This window comes from Palaemon carinicauda, chromosome 25, assembly GCF_036898095.1.
Source record: "Palaemon carinicauda isolate YSFRI2023 chromosome 25, ASM3689809v2, whole genome shotgun sequence".
NCBI classification, from domain to species: domain Eukaryota; kingdom Metazoa; phylum Arthropoda; class Malacostraca; order Decapoda; family Palaemonidae; genus Palaemon; species Palaemon carinicauda.
In genome coordinates, this window is record NC_090749.1 from 91,666,523 (window position 1) to 91,680,142 (window position 13,620).

At 52.4% G+C, this 13,620-nt stretch overlaps 3 long non-coding RNA genes across 4 annotated transcripts in view; 1 reads left to right on the top strand and 2 right to left on the bottom strand.

Annotated features, from left to right (window-relative positions):
• The window catches only part of LOC137618699 (uncharacterized), a 375,124-nt gene that overhangs the window by 292,767 nt on the left and 68,737 nt on the right, over window positions 1–13,620 (bottom strand). The window lies entirely within an intron of this gene.
• LOC137618703 (uncharacterized) overlaps window positions 1–13,620 on the top strand; it is a 313,464-nt gene that overhangs the window by 68,454 nt on the left and 231,390 nt on the right. The gene's annotated exons all lie outside the window — the stretch shown is intronic.
• Window positions 5,932–13,620, bottom strand: part of LOC137618702 (uncharacterized) — a 47,015-nt gene continuing 39,326 nt past the window's right edge. Inside the window, exon 3 of the long non-coding RNA XR_011039804.1 lies at window positions 5,932–6,370. This is a non-coding gene — a long non-coding RNA (uncharacterized lncRNA). The remainder of the gene's footprint in view (window positions 6,371–13,620) is intronic.

Below are 13,620 nucleotides of genomic sequence, written 5' to 3' on the forward strand. Positions count from 1 at the left end.
TTCCGTCAGGAGCTGCAGAAGGTCCGGGAACCACTCTGCATGATGCCATAGCGGAGCTATCAAGTCATCGACAGGTTGACCGATAGTCTGGTCTTGTTGAGCACCCTTCTCATCAGACAGACAGACAGAACGGTGGGAAGGCGTAAAAGTCGATGTTGTCTCACCGTTAATGGAAGGCATCTTGCCAGAGTGCCTTGGGGTCCGGGAATGGGGAGTAGTACAGCGGCAGCTTGAAATTCAAGGCTGTCGCGAACAAGTCCACTGTCAGGGAACCCCACAAAGTCAGGACTTTGTTGGCTACTAGAGGATCCAAAGACCACTCGGTACTCACTATCTGCGAAGCTCTGCTCAGACTGTCGGCAAGCACATTCCTTTTGCCCAGAATGAAGCGAGCCGATAGTGGTATCGAGTGGACTTCGGCCCATCTCAGAATCTCTACTGCAAGATGGATAGCTGTTGTGAAAAGGTACCTCCCTGCTTGTTGATATAAGCCACTAATGTGGTGTTGTCACTCATCACCACCACAGAGTGGCCCGCTAGGGTCTGTTGGAACTGTTGAAGGGCCAAATATACGGCCTTCATCTCTAGCAGATTGATGTGAAGGTACTTTTCTGATTCTGACCACCGGCCTGAGATCCTGTGGTTCAGAACGTGGGCCCCCCACCCTTCTTTTGACACGTCCGAGAACAGCATCAAATCCGGGGGGAGGACGAGGAGATCCACTCCCTTTCGAAGGTTTCCGTCGGTCAACCACCACTGCAGGTCTGTCCGTTCCGCAGGCCCTATGGGGACCAGAAAGTCCGGGGAATCGTGGCCTTGACTCCACTGGGACTTGTGCCGCCATTGTAGGGATCTCATCCTGAGGCGGCCGTTTGGAACTAGACGAGCCAGGGAGGACAGGTGACCTAGAAGACGTAACCAAGATTGGGAGGGAAGCTCTTCCCGTCTGAGGAAAGGTTCTGCGACCCTCCTCAGCCTTGCTATCCTGTCGTCTGATGGAAAGGCTTTGAGGAGATCGGTGTCCAATATCATGCCTAGATATACCAGTCGTTGAGATAGAAGCAGAGAAGACTTCTCAAGATTTACCATGAACCCTAGATCTTGGCAAAGTCCCAAAAGCTTGTATTGGTGTCGAAGAAGGGTCGACTCCGAGTCTGCCAGGATCAGCCAGTCGTCCAGATAGCGAAGGAGACGGATGCCGATCCTGTGTGCCCACGAAGATATCAGGGTGAACACCTGTGGTGCTGTGGAGAGACCGAAACACAGCACCTTGAACTGGTAGATCTTGTTGTCTATGCTGAATCTCAAGTACTTCCTGGAAGATGGATGGATTGGGATCCAGTGTGCACATGAAGTCTTGCGGTCTCACTACAAGTCTGACCAGCTCTGCTGTCTCCATGCTGAACGGAGTTTGTTTGACAAACTTGTTCAGAGCTGAGAGGTCGATGACGGGTCTCCAGCCTCCAGACGCCTTCTTTACAAGAAAGAGTCGACTGAAGAAGCCTGGGGAGCCGTCGACGACCTCTTGAAGAGCATCCTTCTTGAGCACGGTCTCGACTTCTGCCCGAAGTGCTAGCCCCTTTGCCGATCCCATGGCATAGGAGCTCAACGACACTGGATTCGCTGTCAGAGGAGGAAGAGATGTCGTGAACGGGACGCGATATCCTTGGCTGATCACAGAGATCGTCCAGGAATCGGCCCCGAGTTGCTGCCACCCGAACACGCAACTCTGCAGGCATCCCTCCACTGGTGGACACTCAGGGGGATTGCCAATCCTAGCGTTTGTGGCCTCGGCCGCTCCCTCCAGGATTCTTGCCTCCCCTGGAGGACTTCCAGCCCTTCCTGTCCTTGACAGGAAAGGTCTGCTGTTTGGACAAATTTGCCTTTGCTGCCGGATCCGGTTTCGATGTCCTAGACTGACGAGGCTGTTGTTGTTGAGGTGCTGGAGGCTTGTAGGGTCTGGATGTAAGAGCCCTTTGGAGGAGAGAATCGTGATTCGACTTCCTCCACCACTCAGCTGTCCGTTCCACATCCTTGGGCTCAAGCAGACTCTTTTCATGGATGGAAGTGTGTCTGAGCCTGCAGACATCCACGGTTGGGACCTTCGCATGGAACCTCTCGGTCACCGCATCACGACGCTTCAAGATCGAGTTTGCCCACAAGTTCGAAACTTGGTGAGCCAGAAACTCGATGGTGCGTGTGCCCGAGAGGAGAAAAGTCTCCATGGCCTTCCTGGTGCTCTCCTTGGACACGTCCTCGGATCGCAACAGGATGCCCAGAGACCCCAGCCAGACATCCAGCCACGAAGTGGCCTGCATGGCACACTTTGCGACCTTCTCCTGGCTCAAGATCTCTGTAGCCGAGAATGTCACCTGCCGGGCGGAGAGTTTCTCGAGAGAAATTCCCCTGGAGAGCTCTTCCACAGAATGGTGGAGAGGAAGAGCTAAATAAGACTCCCCCAAAGTACCTCCTTTACTGCACGCGAGGAGGTGGGAGGAGTTTGTTGCCGGCAGGGGAACAGCTGGAGGAGGCGAGTTCGGAGAGCTGGCTCTCAACCTTGTCTCTGGCGCTCTTAACCCCCTGGGACCAGGGCAGAGCTGCACTGGCCTTTGGAGGTTTCTGAGTGCCATAGACTTGGTCCAGAACCGTATCCTTGCCTTTGCGAGGGGTAGTCTCCGGGTCTTCAAACCTGTTGAGTTGCCTCATCAGACTCAGGACCTGCCAGAAGGCATGCTCCGACTCGTGTAGCTCTCCTCCTTGTGGACTGGCAGCAAAGTCTCCTGTCCCCAGCTGCTCTACTTGGGGGGACACGCGGACGTTCTCCTGGGTTCTAGCTGGCTCTGGTCAGATCCGAGATGAAGACTTGGGGACAGTCTTCGAGTCCTTGGGCTCCCTCCTAGGAGAGATACAGGACTCCAATAAAGAAGTCTGAGGGCTCCTTGCTGCTCCCACACGAGACGATTCTCCTACTCGAGGTGGGGTTCTTCCCATTGGTGGCGTGGGAGAATATCACACCTCGCTGGACTCTCCTGAGGACGGAAAGGCTTTGTCCACAGGGGAAGGAGAGACCATCTGAGGGGGGAAGGGGCCTTCCTGACGGACTTCTTGGGAGCCAGTTTGACCCTAGGAGAAGTTACCACGAATTCCACTCCTCTCCTTCTCTTCAGCGGGTACGAGGCTGCCGTTGGTTTGAGGCCCAGATCAACGAGGGGCGGCTTAACAGCTTGGATGACTGCTTTGATCAGAGACCCGAACCAAGGCTGACGGCTGACAGACTCGGTGTCAGCCACTCCCGCTGGAGGGAAGAGGATCGGGCGATCCTTAGGAGTGGGTACCACAGGGCCTGCCTGAAAAGAAGAAGGGAGTTGCCTAGACCTCTCTGAAGAATCTGCTTCCTCCTGCAAGAGCGCTGCTCTGCGCTTATGCGGAGGAGATCGTGACAATGATCTGGAAGTACGCGTCGCTCCCGAGGACTCGCAAGGTTGCCCATGCTGCGAAACCCGGCAGGAATCGCGATCGGGGTCGCGCTGAAGCTCGCACGATGGTAAAATCGCGGGTTCGCGAGCGGAGATGAAAGCGCAGGCGCGTGGGCGAGGGGGCGTGTGTGCGCGTGGGCGTGTGTGCGCGTGGGCGCGTTAATGTGCAGGCGAGTGAGCGCGTGGGTGCGCAGGTGAGGATGCGCGCGGTTGAAGGGGAGAGCGCTGGCGGCCGGGAGAACGACGGCGCGCAGGGGAGCAATGGCGCGTTTGCGAGTGATGGCGCGTAGGCCAAGAAGGCGATCGGCTGCGAACAGGCGAGTTAGCGCGTGGGCGCGCAGGAGGCCTTCGGCGATCCGATGTGAGGGCGCGCGGGTGCGTTGGAGAGCGCTTGTGCGCAGGCGAAGGATCACGCGGGAGCGCGGGAGATTGCTGGCGTGTTGGAGATCGCTGACGCGTAGTGGCGTGGTCGGGAGCTATCAGATGGGCGGCAGGACCAGCAGGTGAAGTGGTGCGTAGGGGCAAACGCTCGCGGGCTTGCACCGGAGACTTCCCGTGGGTGCGCGGACGCGCAGAAGCTCGACCAGGTCCAAAAGAGAGCACAGAAGAGTGCGCGCGATGGCGCGCAGGCAAAGGCTGGCCCGTGGGCGGGATCTGTGGGCGCGTAGGAGATCGACGGCGAGGGGGCAAAGGAGCAGCCTGCTTGCCTGCACCCAGATCCGGAGATCAGGGGCGCGCGGGCGAACGTTGGCGCGCATCTGGACCAGGACGTGCGGACGTACACTGGCACGCATCTGGACCAGGACGTGCAGACGTACGCTGGCGAGCAGGTGATCGTGGACGCTCAGGAGAACGTGGGCGTGCAGGGCGCGCAGCGGGAACGGGGCGCGCAGATGTGCGCTGGCGAGCAGGCGAGAGCTGGCGCACAGGAGATCCCTGACGGGCAGGGGAGCACTGACGTGTAGGAGAGCGCTGGCAGGCAGGAGATCTACGGCGGGAAGATGTGGGGCATGAAGAGTCTGAAGGGTCCTCAGCAGCGCGAGCGAGCAGGAGAACGTGGGTGCGCAGGTAACACCTGGCGCTTAAGGGACTTAAGTCTCAGTGGGAGACAAGCCTTTATGCCCCGAAGGGACCGGTGCCCGTTGGAAAACGGGGTGCGTAGGCGCCCACAGCGCATCTACATCCGCAAACAGAGAAGGAAGGCTAGCAGGTCTGGCAGGCGTTGGTGATCGCGAACGATCAGCTGAGCAGTCTAGTGATGCGGCCGTAACGGTCTGCTCACGACGAGGAGGCTGCTTTGCGGGAGACGTCGAAGGCGAAGAACCAGAGGCGCCTCCTAACCCCCTTGTAAGGGGAAGGAAGGCCTCGATGGCGAGGAGGAGGGTGAGCCTTACATCGAAGACTACCTCGAGGGGCAGCAACACCATCGTCGGTCCTCCAAAGAGGAGTCTGCGTCAGTGAACTCCCCCGAGGGGGAGAATCACCTGCAGGAGAGACCGTTGGATTCAGGTCCTCCCCCAAAGGATGTTCGGAGGGGGGAACCGAGCTTTCAGCAGCATCAGCAGCAACAGCAGGGGTTTGACCCGACCCGTCGGAAGCCTCTGCCACAACAACGTCGACAACAGACAGAGGATATACCTCTGCTATTACCGGCGACTGTTTGACAGCTGCACCCAACTGGATCAGGTCAAACAGGGCTTCCCTGGAGGACGAGCCCTTAAGCCCCAAGGAAGCCCAAAGCTGCAAAAGATCATTGTTAGACACGGAATCATCAACATCAAAATCCTCCCCCGGAGGTGGAGGAGGAGGAGATGCCTCGGTATGGGAGGCAACTCCCTCTCCCGAACCCCTAGGTTGGTCAACAACAGAAAAGCCTACGCTACCACTCGACGGACCCTCGCGAGAGACCGATCGAGTGGGAGCTTCGGAGGAGGTTCGGGGAGCGGAAGAAGTGTCTTTGAAACCTTCCTTCTTCAAGGCAGCCCTTGAAGGAGAAAGTCCCGCTTAGACTCCTCCTTATGTCGCCGGGAAAACCTTTCCCACTCGGAGGTAGACCACTCCCTGCACTCACTACAAGTATTGTTCCTTTCACACCGTATGGACATAAGGAGTGATGGTCCGTCTCGATCGCCGACATGAACGTTCCACAAGGGTGGTTGGGAAGTCCAGGGCACTTCCGCATGATGGATGGAGGGCAACTTCCAAGCACACAAGCTGTAGGAAAAAGCAAACAAATTAAGGCTGTCAAAAATGCGAGGGTGAGACAGACAGGTCTGATCATCACCCGAGCCAAAAGTGGAGTGAATCAGTTCACCGGTGTGTGAGGGGGGAGGGGTAGCTAGCTACCCCTCCCCTAGCCCCTCGCTAACTAGCGAGAGGGTAGTTAACCCTCGTTAAAATTCTAATGGCTCGTCATTTCAGCTACGCCGAAAGTAATACCCCATGTAAATAGCGTGGTTTGTATTTCGGTTACGGAACAAATGCTTATTGAACTCTTGTATATACTGTATTACTGTTACTATCCTTTTTTTCCTAGGGGAAACTACAGTCTTTATCAACAATGTCTGTATTAGCACAGGGAAAATAAAGTATATAGTAGACTTGCCCAACTGAACCCTTTTCAGAGTGAATCTCCTCCAACCTTCTCTGCAGTCTAATAGCACATATATCTTCAGGGTTTAACCCTGTTTACTAAAGGTAGTTTCTGCTATTTCATCTATAATCCTCATCTACGATTCCTTGACCCTGATATATTCTCTCTCAACTAACAAGTTCTGTAGGTGAAGTAGCTCTAAGGTGAGTTTCTTCCTGTTGAGGTGCTCAGAAACCTTCCACATGAGGACGGGGAATATTGTGGCTCTCCGAATTCAGTATTAGATGAGCAAGTTTTGTACCTGAAAGATACAAGATGAGAATTATTCTAATATATTACAAAGTTATTGTACCTCAAAACAATGTAAAAGTTCTCGTGATGAAGAGTTTACACAAAAACACTAAAAGGTTTTATTATTATTATTATTATTATTATTACTAGCTAAGCTACAACCCTAGTTGGAAAACCAGGACGCTATAAGATCAAGGGTTCCAACAGGAAAAAATCACCCTGTTAGGAAAGGGAAAAAGGAAAGAAATAAACTAAAAAGAGAAGTAATTAACAATAAAATAAAACACTTTAAGAACAGTAATAATGTTAAAATAGATCTGTCATATTATATAAACTATAAAAAGACACTTCTGTCTGTTCAACAAGAAATCATTCGCTGCAAGTTTAAACTTTTACTTTAGACAAGTCTTCTCAAAACCACAAAATCATATTTAAAGGCTGATGAGATTTTCCTAGACTGAAAATTGGTTAACAAAGCAACATGAAGTGAGAGAAGGTGAACATCTTGGAGAGAAGACAACAAATGATGAGGTTCAAAGACACAAGATAAGATTCTACTGCCAACTGCATTCACTGGCTTCTACAAATCACTGGACTAAGATAATTTCTTGTAGTTCCCCCTTAGAGGATAAAACACTTCTAGACTCTCTTTGTAATACTAATCTGAGAGTAATCAAAATACTTCATAAATATAACAGACACAAAGTAAGCAGACAGACATTTCCTATAAGAAAGGCTTTGATGCAGATAAAGGTTATAAAGATACTCAGTCTAGATTTAAGAATATCTTTTAGATCTAGATTTGATGGACATTTCTCCGGCCAGATGAAAATGACAAATTCGTAGGTAATTTGTATTTTTCCTAACTATACAAACCTTAGCTATTTAATATGGGTTATTACTTTCGGCGTAGCTGAAATGACAAGCCATTAGAATTTTAACGAGGGTTTACTACCCCACCGCTAGTTAGCGGGGGGGGGGGGGGGGGTAAGAAGGGTAGCCTTCTACCCCCCCCCTCACACACACCAGTGCTGAGTTCACTTTGCTTAGAGGTAGGACTTCACGGGGGATAGGGGTGGCGGGCAAGTTTGATTAAATAGCTAAGGTTTGTATAGTTAGGAAAAATACAAATTACCTACGAATCTGTCATTTGTTCCGTAACTGAAATACAAACCACGCTATCTAATAGGGGTGACTCACCCATTAGGAAGGGTAGACGTCCCTGCCAGTCTGGCTTTTTTGGCTTATGCCCGGGGACTCAGTGGCCTACGTAAGCTGTGTGTGAAGGTCTGAAGTGTGACTCGTCCTAGGAAGTTGACCTGTAGTCCTTTTGAAGGAAACTTTAGGCTAGGACTCTCCCAATACCACCTCGTCAGGGTATGGGGACGTGACAGTATTATCTTAATACTCGGAACACAAGGAAACATGGTTTACCTGCAATGGTTTGAAGTCAGCTGTGCAGAGAACCCAGAATGCTGCTTTCCCCAAGAGAGGGGAGGATGAAGAAAAGAGTAAGGGCCAGACAAATCTTTCCATTCATGCAGACTAAGACCAGGTAACAATACCCTCAACCTTCTGCTACTTATCCACTAGGGAGCCTGAGGTTTTAAACCAGCTGTTGCGCAGCCACCACAGGTCCGATAGAAAACGTATCGACCCTCCTGTGGGTCACGTCGTGCAGGTAGTGGGCTGTGAAGGTCGACTGATGCTTCTACACCCAAGCTTGAAGGACCTGCGTCACTGAGAAATTTCTCTTGAAGGCCAGGGACGTAGCTACGCCCCTGACATCATGTGCTCTAGGGTGACATGACGGAGGAGGGTCTGGATTCAGGGACAGATGGATCACCCTACGAATCCATGCCGAGATGGTGTTCTTGGTGACCCTCCTCTTAATCCTCCCAGTGCTAACAATGTTTGCACCTGGGGACAGACCGTAGCCGTTCTTCTGAGATATAACCTCAGACTCCTTACTGGGCACAGTAGGAGAAGGTCTGGGACATCTGTTACAGAACGGAGACTCAAATCCGGAAGGAGTCGAACCAAGCGCCCGGCCCCCCCTGATTTGAGTCTTAGCACCAAACCCAGGGATGAGTTTAAACGTTACCTTCCCTCCATACCCTTGCATGGGCGATGTCATATGAGACCATGAACTTCACTGACTCGCTTGGCCGAAGCCAAAGCTAGTAAGAACACCGTCTCTTAGGTGGGGAACTGAACTCTGGCGTAATGGTTCATAGTGAGGTCTCTTAAGAGACCTGAAAACCCGAACCACGTTCCATGGAGGAGGTCTCACATCCGACTGAGGGCAGCTAAGTTCATAAGCTCGTATGAGTTGGGAAAGTTCCAGCGAGGAAGAAAAGGTCATTCCTTTGAGCCTAAGGCTAGACTTAAGGCCGAGCGATAGCCTTTCACCGCCGAGACAGAACGGCGCCTTTCCTTCCCGCAAATACACGAGGAACTCCGCTATTGCTGGAATAGTGGCATCTAGTGGAGAGATACCCCTTCCAAGATACCAACCACAGCAGACTTTCCACTTTGTCTGGTAGACAGATGCGGATGATTTTCGTAGATGTCTAGACATCCTAATCGCAACTTGTGAAAAATTCTCTCTCAGCGAGGAGATGCTGGATAGTCACCAGACGCGAAGTCATAGCGAAGCTACGGCTTTGTGAAAGATGCTGGCATGTGGTTGTCTGAGTAGATCATGTCGTGGAAGGAATTCTCTCGGAAGTTCCGTTAGGAATTGCAGAAGGTCCGGAAACCATTCCACGTGATGCCATAGCGGAGCTATGAATGTCATTGAAAAATTGACCGATATTCTGGTCTTGTTGAGTACCCTCCTCATCAGACAGAAAGGGGGAAAGGCGTACACGATGTTGTCACCCCGTTATTGGGAGGCATCTTGCCAGAGTGCCTTGGGATCCGGAACTGGGAAGTATGGTGGAATCTTGAAGATCAGCGCTGTCGCGAACAGATCCAAAGTCGGGGAACCCCCACAAAGTCAGGACTTTGTTGGCTACTGGATGACACAAAGATCACTCGATACTCACTATCTGAGACGCTCTGCTCAGATTGTCGGCGAGCACATTCCTTTTGTCTGGAATGAAACGCGCCGATAGTAGAATCGAGCGGACTCTGGTCCATCTTAGTATTTCTATTGCAAGATGGGATAGCTGCTTCGAAAAGGTACCTCTTTGCTTGTTGATGTACGCCACTACTGTGGTGTTGTCACTCATTACCACCACAGAGTGACCCGCCAGGTATTGTTGGAACTGTTGAAGGGCCAACAAACCGGCCTTCATCTCTAGATGATTTATATGGAGGCACTTTTCTGATTCTGACCACAGGCCTGAGGTCCTGTGGTACAGAATTTGGGCACCCCCCTTTCTTTGAGGCCTCCGAAAACAACATTAAATCTGGGGGAAGGACCAAAAGATCCACTCCTCTTTGTAGGTTCTCGTCTGTCACCCACCACTGGAGGTACGTCCGTTCCGCAGGACCCATAGGGATCATGACGTCAGGGGAATCGCAATCTTGATTCCACCGGGACAGGAGCCGCCACTGGAGAGAACTCATCCTGAGGCGATCGTTGGGAACTAGACGAGCCAAGGATGAAAGGTGACCAAGGAGACGTAACCACGATTGGGTTGGAAGCTCTTCTCGACTGAGGAAAGGGCTTGCGACCCTTCTCAGCCTTGCTATCCTGTTGTCTGATGGGAAGGCTTTGTGGAGATTGGTGTCTATAATCATGCCTAGGTAAACCAATCTTTGAGTGGGGAGCAGAGAGGACTTCTGGAGATTTACCATGATCTCCAGATCTTGGTTAAGTCCTAGAAGTTTGTCTCTGAGTCGAAGAAGATACGACTCCGAGTCTGCTAGGATCAGCCAGACATCCAGTTAACGGAGGATACGGATGCTGATCCTGTGCGCCCACGATGATATTAGGGTGAACACTTCTGGTAAAACCTTGTGGTGCTGTGGAGAGACCGAAACACAGCACCTTGAACTGGTACCCCTTGTGGTCTAGGCTGAATCCTAAGTACTTCCTTGAAGACGGATTGACTGGGATCTGGAAGTACCTGTCCTTCAGATCGAGCATACACATGAAGTCTTGCGGCTTCACTGCAAGACTGACCGTGTTTGCGGTCTCCATGCTGAACGGAGTTTGCTTTAATCTGGACCTCGGCCCTAAAGGCCTGTCCCCTTGCTGATCCCACGGCAAGGGAGCTAAATGACACTAGATTTGTCCTCAGGGGAGGTAGAGATGTTGTGAACGGGACGGGATATCCCTGACTGATTACGGAAATCGTCCAGGAATCGGACCCGAGTTGCTGCCACCTGTCTGCGCAACCTTGTAGGTATCCTCCCACTGCGGACATGCAGGGGGACTGCCAATCCTAGCGTTTGCAGCCTCGGCTGCTCCCTCTAGGATTCTTCCCTTCCCTGGAGGACTTCTTGCCTTTCTTGTCCTGGACCGGAAAGGGCTTAGACACCACTGTCTTCACTGCCGTTATCTTGGTGGGACGTGGCTGCTGGGGTGCTGGAGGTTTATAGGGCTTGAATGTCAAAGCCCTATGTAGGAGGGAGTCTTGGTGACTTCCTTCACCTCTCAGCAGCCTGCTCCACGTCCTTAGCCTCAAACCGGTTCGTTTCCATAACGGAAGAATGTCTGAGCCTGTAGATTCCGGTGCTAGGGGCCTCCCGGTATTGTCTTGGAGTCCTTTGACTCCATCCTGGGAGGGATGCAGGATTCCAACAACGACGGAGGCAGGCTCTTCTCCACCCTTATTCGAGAAGACTTTACCGCACGAGGTGGGGTTTCCCTCAATGGTGTGATGGGGGAACTTCTCATCTCACGTAACTCTCCTGAGGACGGGAAATCTTCGTCCGAAGGGGAGGGAGAAAAGTCTGAGGGGGGGAAGGTTCCTGCCTCGAAGACTTACGAGGAGACAGCTTCGTCCTCGGAGAAGTTACCGCGTCCGAAACTCCTCTTTTCCTCTTAAGGGGAGTAGATGCAGCCAAGGATTTGTGGCCCAACTCGGAGAGAACAGGCTTGAAAGCCTGTGCTACCGCTCAGATTAGAGCCCCAAACCAGGGCTGCCGGCTGATGGCTGCACTGTCAGACACTCCCTGTGGAGGAGTCGCCTGTAAGAAGTGCGCTGTTCTGTGCTTGGGGGGGGGGGAGGGGGGAGGGGGGAGGGAGGGGGGGAGGGGGGAGGGAGGGGGGGAGGGGGGAGGGGGGAGGGAGGGGGGGGATGGCGCCCTTACCGCTCGTTGTCCGGCAGGCTCGCGCGTGGGAGGGTATTGGCGCTGGCTCTCGCGCGATGGGGAATACCCGGGCCCGCACGCAGGAGACTGCTGGAGCGCGAGCGGGAGACTTAATAGTGTGTGCAGGAATCAGATTGACGTGCAGGATCAGAATGAAGAGCCCATGCAGGCCAGAATGTTGGCACGCGCGTGCGCGGCTATCGGCGTGCGAGCGAACGAGTTTGAAAGACTATTGGAGCGCGTGCGCGCGGGAGACCATCGGTCCCCACGCGCGGACAAGATCGTCGGCGCTTGCGCACGTAAGAAGATCGGCGGTGCTTGTGTGTATCGTCGGCGCTTGCGCGCGTAAGAAGATAGGCAAGCACGCGCGTGTGCGTGAAGCGCACATGCTAGGTTGAAGGGTCAGCTGGCAGGACGATCAGGAACTGGGATGTGTCCTTAAAAAAAGGGGCGGGCATCCCCCGATGAGGACCGTAAGCAAGTCTGCTTTAGAGTCCAGGACCGAAATCTTTCGTTGCAGCGCAAGGTTGCGCTGGTAGATCAGTAGGTCAGCTGGCAGGATGATCAGGAACCGGGAGGTGCCCTTTGGAAGGGCCAGTATCCACCGATGGGACCGTAAAGGTCCGTGCTAGAGTCCAGGACCGAAGTCCAAAGGACCACGTTGCAGCACAAGGTAGAGGTCACTGGAAGTTCTGCTTGATCCTCCGAGGCGGAGTCTCTATAAGGGACCTCTCCCACGAACGAGAGAGGTGCCCTTCGAAGAAGAGAATTGAAGACACACGTGGTGAATCCCCTTGGGGTCGGTGGATCATCAAGCTGATTTTATCAGGAACGATCCTCCAAAGAGGAGTCTCTATGAGTGGCCTCTCTCGCGAATAAAGAGGTGACACTTCGTAGAAGAGACCTGAAGACAATCGTGGTGACACCCCTTAAGGACGTTGGATCAGCAAGCTGACTTTATCAGGAAAGATCCTTCGAAGAGGAGTCTCTATGAGTGGCCTCTCTTGCGAACGAGAGAGGTGAACACTTCGTAGAAGAGACTTGCCAAGACTGTGCTCCACCCCTGAAGGAAGAGAAACTCAGCAAGGGGGCAGAAAAGTCTGGCCAAGGGGCAGCAACAGTAGTTGAAGGCGATGAATTTATTAAGGTATGAGAAGTTCTCCCTCTGAAGGGAGAAAACCTCACACCTGGTGAGGAAACCTCCCTCGGAAGGGAAGTTGTCCAACCCCTGGAGGCGAACCTCATTTAGCGTTCTAAGATGATCTGAAGTGCTGGCACGTTGTCACGGGAGTACTTCTAAGAGAAGGGATAACGCCCATGACGACGTCCTCTGAGGGACGGCAACGGCAGCAGATTTCCCAGTCATGAACAGGACAGTTTGGCAGATACAGCAGGCTCTGCTTCGTTGGCACTCTTTAGTCGAACAAAGAAAAACTGCATAGTTAACTGGGAAAATAAAATTAAGAATTAAGTATGCGCCCTCCTTCCCAAGATGACATCCACGGGAGAAGGGGGGCGGAGTAGCTGTAATAAAAACAGAATTATAACAGAATTATAATTATCTAAATCATCTAAGAATATACGCTAAAAGTGAGAACCACTGATTCCCCAAAGGAAAGTGTTCCCCACGGAGAAGCTGAAAAGTTAAAACAATTAGATTTCACTAAAAATAATTTAGACAAACTACGGAAATAGTAACCTAACCCGCAACAGGAAAGGAGCTATCATAATAGTACATCGTTGTAGTAAGGGCTGAACGACCTCAAGTAGAGAGACCGTAGTCAATCTAAAAAAAAAAAAAAGGCCCCATTCCCTTCGCTGAGAATCCAAGTTTCCCGAAAGAAAAGAGGCAAAGCAAAGATAATAGATGAATGAAGAGAGTCCAGGTGATGACGATTCCCCTGCGGCAGCCGAGTTAACGGAAATAAGCCAAAGGGAAGACCGATGGACCAGAGGGAGAGGTCGTTCCCCACGAAGTGGAACTGTGGTGGC